The 6,743-nt window shown below is 40.7% G+C and overlaps 1 long non-coding RNA gene across 6 annotated transcripts; it reads right to left on the bottom strand.

Moving 5' to 3' along the window:
• Positions 1-2,718: 2,718 nt before the first annotated feature.
• On the bottom strand, positions 2,719-6,540 carry LOC115143145 (uncharacterized). Of its 6 annotated transcripts, none has more exons than XR_010458822.1 (6): positions 5,713-5,984; positions 4,397-5,001; positions 4,157-4,269; positions 3,979-4,068; positions 3,273-3,384; positions 2,719-3,163 (listed from the first exon to the last, which is right to left on the bottom strand). It is a non-coding gene; the product is annotated as an uncharacterized LOC115143145 (long non-coding RNA). The 6 variants fall into 6 exon arrangements; XR_003865598.2 differs by having other exon boundaries at positions 4,157-4,480; positions 4,929-5,001; XR_010458824.1 differs by lacking the exon at positions 5,713-5,984 and adding an exon at positions 6,454-6,540 and having other exon boundaries at positions 4,157-5,001.
• Between the last annotated feature and the right edge of the window lie 203 nt (positions 6,541-6,743).

Genomic DNA, 6,743 nt, shown 5'->3' with positions numbered 1-6,743 from the left:
CTGTTTTGGTTCATTGTCCGTGTTTCTTGGCCCAAGCAAGTCTCTTCTTATTGGTGCCCTTAGTAGTGGTTTCTTTGCAGCAATTCAAGCATGAAGGCCTGATTCACACAGTCTCCTCTGAACAGTTGATGTTGAGATGTGTCTGTTACTTGAACTCTGTGAAGCATTTATCTGGGCTGCAATCTAAGGCTGGAAACTCTAATGAACTTATCCTCTGCAGCAGATGTAACTCTGCGTCTTCCATTCCAGTGGCGGTCCTCATAGCGCTTGATGGTTTTTGCGACTGCACTTGAAGCAACTTTCAAAGTTCTTGAAATGTTCCATATTGACTGACCTTCATGTCTTAAAGTAATGATGGACTGTTGTTTCTCTTTGCTTATTTGAGCTGTTCTTGCCATAATATGGACTTGGTATTTTGCCAAATAGGGCTTCTGCCTGCGGCTATGGAATCCTGACCTGTTCACCGGACGCGCTACCTGTCCCAGACCTGCTGTTTTCAACTCTCCAGGTAGAGATACTCTTAATGATCGGCTATGAAAAGCCAGCTGACATTTACTCCTGAGGTGCTGACTTGCTGCACCCTCGACAACTACTGTGATTATTATTATTTGACCATGCTGGTCATTTATGAACATTTGAACATCTTGGCCATGTTCTGTTATAATCTCCACCCGCTTCCTCTCTAGGTTTCTTCCAGGGTTTTGGCCTTTCTAGGGAGTTTTTCCTAGCCACCGTGCTTCTACAACTGCATTGCTTGCTGTTTGGGGTTTTAGGCTGGGTTTCTGTACAGCACTTTGAGATATCAGCTGATGTACGAAGGGCTATATAAATAAATGTGATTTGATTTGATTTAAAAGGAATGAAATTCCACAAATTAACTTTGAAGAAGGCACACCTGTTAATTGAAATGCATTCCAGGTGACTACCTCATGAAGCTGGGTGAGAGAATGCCAAGAGTGTGCAAAGCTGTCATCAAGGCAAAGGGTGGCTACTTTAAAGAATCTCAAATATATTTTGATTTGTTTAACACTTTTTTGGTTACTACATGATTCCATATGTGTTATCTCATAGTTTTGATGTCTTCACTATTATTCTGCAATGTAGAAAATAGTATATACAATAACTTTTTCAGGTGGGAAGCAAAAGGACGCCTTTATATGAATCAAATCAATCAAGGACATCAGCAGTCCACATGTTTTCTGGCACCAGCAGGTGTCCCCATCACTCTACAATGCAAAGGGATTATGCTGTCAAATAGTACTAAATATATCCAGCAGGAGGCAGACTGGGTCTGTAATGTAATATTGTGGCTCAAACAGTTACGAAATAGGAATATGTGAATGTGGAAATGCGTATGTAGTTATGAAATGTGGAGTAGGTACAAACACCAAATGACACAAACAGTTGTGTGATGATTTCTTGGAATGACTTGTTATGTTCAAATGTGACAGGATATTTTAGTCAGAGAAGAACCCATTTATTTTAACGGCGTATGTAGTATTGTAGTATTGTGCAATATATTGATATCATGCTACAGCTAATTGAACTGAACATTGTATTAACACGCATATTTATTGACCATTGTATTACCATGTATATGTTGGGACATGCCCTCACAAGATAAGAAAGGGGCAACACTTTAACTTCTGCAGACATTTGAACGTAAATACAAAAATATGTACAAATACATGGGACACCTGCACTGTCTACTCTTTAAAATTTGTAAGTCGCTCTGGATAAGAGCGTCTGCTAAATGACTTAAATGTTAAATGTTAAATGTTAAAAAAGCATTGTTTGTTCAGAGTGGTGACATAATCAGCCAAAACCATGTTTTAGGATGTCGGGAGATGACGTGGAAAATGGCCACTAGGGGCAACAGAGAGCGCTGTTACATTCTAGTATGTTTTGGTTTTGCTAGGGCATTGTGGATAGGGAAGGCGGATTGGCGTAAGCACCTGCCCCTGATTCGCGGGAGCCAGACTTGTAACAGAAATTCTGGTGACCTTATTTGACCTTTTATACTGCTTTTGAGACACAGTTGGATCCCATCTTGGGGCGCTACTTGTTGAGTAATTAAAACACTAAACTATCACAATACAGTAACTATTGGTCACTCTATTATTTTTCCTTGTCAGCCACCATTTCTCCTAACCATGACCTCTCCACCAACTGAGTAAGCACAACTGCATATGTCTGTTGTGGGAAATGGATAACACAATCTGTAGGCCTAAATATCTCCAAACCTAAAATAAAATGGAGCATACATATGAAATAAATAAGTAATTACAATGTGTTTACGTGTGTGTGTGTCATTTTTTGTTGTTAGCCAACCATCTGTGGTTTTCTGCTTCATAAAAAGCTGAGGTCTGGAACTCCCTCCAGGTCATCTCTTTCGCCATTCCTTGGCCTTGGTTGCCTGATATCTCATCCTGAATTTGACATACATTCATTGTGGAGAACAAAAGTCAGTTTAGCCTGAGCGATTTGGGTGGGTAGCCAGGGAATGGCCTTGGTACATAAAAACGTATTTTGCAAAACAAACATATTTGCCTGCCACTCATGGGAACCCTATACATATGTGAGGGCTGTTGGGGCCGTGTCAGCTCCAGATGACAAAACCTGCACACACTCCCAGAGGGTTGGTTGCAGGTCTGCCAACTTCCTTTTGGTCATTTATTTATATTAATCAGAGAAATATCCAATAAACCAAACTGTTGCTTTAACTGTGAATGTACTTTATTGCACACAATCCTCAAATAAAATAGAAAGAACATACATAAAATAAACAATGTATTTACATTGGGTGTGTGTGAGTGAGAGAGAGGGAGGCATGTTTTTCAACTCAGAAAAAAAGCACACAGAATTTCCTCAAAACTACAAATTAAGCAATACTCTTACAATATTATCAATCACACTTTGATTGGATAGAGTAATTATGTAGCTATTGATAATGGATATGTAGGCGTAAGATATCTCCAATCCTAAAATAAAATAATTACAATTTATATACATTGGGGATAATGTGTGTGTAACAGAGAGAGAGTGTGTGTGCATGTTGTGTTTTATTTTTCCTTGTCAGCCACCCATCTCTGCTTTGTGATAGGCCCGGTGCATGCACTTCTGGGTGAGGCTGTCTGGGGTAGTGGTGGAGTGCATGGCAGATCTGAAAGAGAGATGCACAACGTGACAGTAAGTATACAGTTCAACATGTTTGTGTGCACATCTGTTGGGTGTGAGTGAGCGTATGTGTATGTAATATCATTCTAAATGACCTGTATCCATCTGGGAATCCTCGAAAGATTCTCCCTTCACGGCCAATGTAGTAGGAACCGGTGTAGCCGGTAAATTAAATACCACAGCAGAGGACTGCTGGGGGTGGCAGATCTAAAAGAGAGGCCTCATTTTCTTAACTGACAATAATCATACAACTAAACAGACTGAATGAGTGTAAGGCCTAGATTCAATCAGATTAAGCATTAACCGGCGATAGCCGACACACGCATAGCTGATGTTTTGGCGGTGTCTGAGGTGTAACTGAGTAGGATCTGTCAAATCAGGAAGAAGCTGCTGTTGATCACTGGCACGAAACTACATCCGTCCTACTCGCGTTACAAGTTCAGAATGAGAAAGTGCAGGTTATAAAGAAATAATGATGCTCAAATTCTAAATCATTCAACTAAATAATGAGGATTTCTATCAGCCTAAATGAGGTGGAGATTACATCTCAAATTCCAGTGGTCTAACTTGTAAACAGGGCTGCATGAGATTTATGTTATTACGACTCTGTGCAGCCAAAGGCAATGTCCGCTTTAGGTATAATGCCAGGAGCCGCTGGTGAATTTGACAGCTCTAACACAGTTTCATCTCAGACACCGCCAAAACAACTGCTATGCGGATGTCGGCTAAAGTGGATGTGATTGAATAGAGCCCAAAGTGAGGAAGAGTATGCGTGTGTGTATACAAGCATGTGATAATTACCTGAATCACCTGTCGTGGCCGGTGTAGCAGGTGCAGGAGCAGACGACTGCAGCTGTGAGAACTGTGGTTGAGCTAGTAGGGGTGTCAGATCTAAAAGAGAGGAACAATTTTTATAAGTGAAAATAATTATACACCAAAACAGAGTGAGTGTGTATACGTGTGTGTGATAATTACCTACCTCACACTGCTTCAGGTCTACAAGCCTCTGGAAGTTCCAGCGTGCCACTCCAGGTCTGGAACATCTTTGTGGAAACACGCTTACCTGTCACCCCCCGAGCCTGGTTGACAGATCTGAAAGATAGACACTATATTATTTTAACGATCAAGCCTTGACTACACACTAACCTAAATTAAGTGTGTGTGTATGTGGGGCAACCATGCAGCAGACTTCAATTTCCCAACTGATCATTGTACTTGCCCTCGCAATCTCTGATCTGTGTTATTGTGGCTCATAAGTGTGTCAACCTGACCACATCCTTGTAGTAGGACATTCAGTGATTAGCTTAGGAGAAGAAAAACAGTGTACAGTAAAAAGGATATCAAATATTCAGATCTGGATTGACAAGTACGCTAAATCCTGTGACGTTACAAAACCTCTAGGGCTTAGCCTACAACAATTAAATAAAGGCTGCAGGACCTTGAACGATCTTGAAGAACGATCTGGCCTAAAACGCTGTACTGTTTTATAACCTCCACTAGCACAGCCAGAAGAGGACTGGCCAACCCCCAGAACCCGGTTACCCTCTCTAGGTTTCTGCTCTTCTAGGGAGTTTTTCCTAGCCACTGTGCTTATGCATCAGCATTTTAGGCTGGGTTTCTGTATAAGGACTTGGTGACAACTGCTGATGTAAAAGGGGCTTTATAAAATGCATTTGATAGATTGCTTGTATATGCTTCTGTTCATGTCAGTAACTCTAAATCTAAATATGACATTGAGTTAGTTATCTTACATTTCCTCAATAGGAAGTTTTTCTTTGTATTTCCTGCTGGGGACATGGGGCTTCAGGTTTGGGAATGGAGGGCCTAGAGGATTGGAATATTAACAATAATTAGTGTCCACATTTATGAATTCAATTAAATATGGGTTAGCTGTGTATCTTATCTGGTTGAAAATTGCTGATGATATACCGTATATGTCTATTTTCTTTTGAAAATCTGCCACCAAACCACACAATTATATCTAGTGAGAGTGGACACAAGCTTATTTTACCAGGTCAAAAAAAACATTATTTTGTCAAGGGAGACCTGGCAAAGACAGAGCTCTCAAGTAAAAGGCATATCCGTAGCTGCAGCTATGGTTTGGATAAAGACAATGTGACACCATCCCAGCTGCAGGAATGTGTGATATTTTTATATTATTATCTAATTTAACCATTTCCAGACCCAACGAATAACAGAACAGTAGGAAGGCTATTGTTGCTGTATTGTAGCCTACATTACCCCACCCCATCAACCAACTACTAGTACTGTTGTACTATAGCCTACTGCACCCCATATCAACCAACTTGCCAGCTACAAGGCTATATTGTTGTCATTCAGTAACACTGTAAAGGTACTGTTGCCTACACCACATTAACCACCTAGCTAGCTAGTGATAGCTTAGTAAGCTAGCTCCAAATAAACAACCAATTACATCAACAGGCTTTTTAACAAAATATAGCTAGCTAGCTAGTGTGATTTCATGTAAAACAACTTTACAGATGATTACAAAGTTCGAAAGCAAAGTTGACTAACCGGTCTGCTGCTCTAGGGAACTAGATGGAGGCATCCACAGGAGATTAGCCCACATGTTAGCTATCAAAGTATCTATCCAACAAGAATGTCGAGGTCAAAAACGAAAAAACTATGTTGAGCCATGTTGATTTGAGTAGGATAAGTCCAATCGGACTGAAATAATTAACAGACTGAACGTACATTTCTGTGACTCACTAGCTAACTTTAGCTTGCCAGCTCAGTGACCGTGCTGGGTGAAGAAGTATGCAACTCTTTCTGTTTACAGTGTTCCCTATTGGAAATCAGACTAGCGTCACAAAGCCAACCAGTGGCAAGAAATATATTACATCCGGTTTGGATTCTGAAGTGAGACTGATGCCTGAAGGAATGATTTAATAGATCAATAAATCATCTGTTATCTGAACAAATGGCATTGTTCTCCCGAGTGGCGAAGCGGTCTAAAGAACTCCATCTCAGTGTTAGAGGCGTCACTACAGACACGCTGGTTTGAATCCAGGCTGTATCACAACCGGCCGTGATTGGGAGTCCCATAGGGTGGCGCACAATTGGCCCAGCATCGTCCGGGTTTGGCCGATGTAGACCGTCATTGTAAATAAGAATGTGTTCTTAATAACTGACTTGCCTAGTTATATAAAGGTTCAAAAGTAATAATATCACTCTTCCTGATAGTGGTGATGAAATATTTTCAATACCACAATAAAACATTGGACTACAATAAATATATATATTTTTTGCATATACATTTTATCTGTACTGATGTTGTTGTTTTCTTATCTCCCTTCATGTCTTCCTGGCAGGACTGGTTTCTTTGGCCTGTTCTTGTTTGTTGTAAGACAGCCACTGCTTAAACCAGGAAGTGAAAGTGGGAGTTAATATGAGACAGTTGTCAGAGAAACTGAGAGAGGAAGTGAAGGCAAGGCGTTGAGGGGTTGTGGTAGGGACAGGTGCAGTGAAGGTTAGATAGTGTGAGCATGGGGTACTTCATACACAGATACAAACACAGTCACGCAGACATGCTCGTATGAAAACAC

The sequence above is a fragment of the Oncorhynchus nerka genome, linkage group LG15 (genome assembly GCF_034236695.1).
Source record: "Oncorhynchus nerka isolate Pitt River linkage group LG15, Oner_Uvic_2.0, whole genome shotgun sequence".
NCBI lineage: Eukaryota > Metazoa > Chordata > Actinopteri > Salmoniformes > Salmonidae > Oncorhynchus > Oncorhynchus nerka.
Note: the sequence above shows the minus strand (reverse complement) of the source record. Positions and strands in the feature narration are given on the sequence as shown.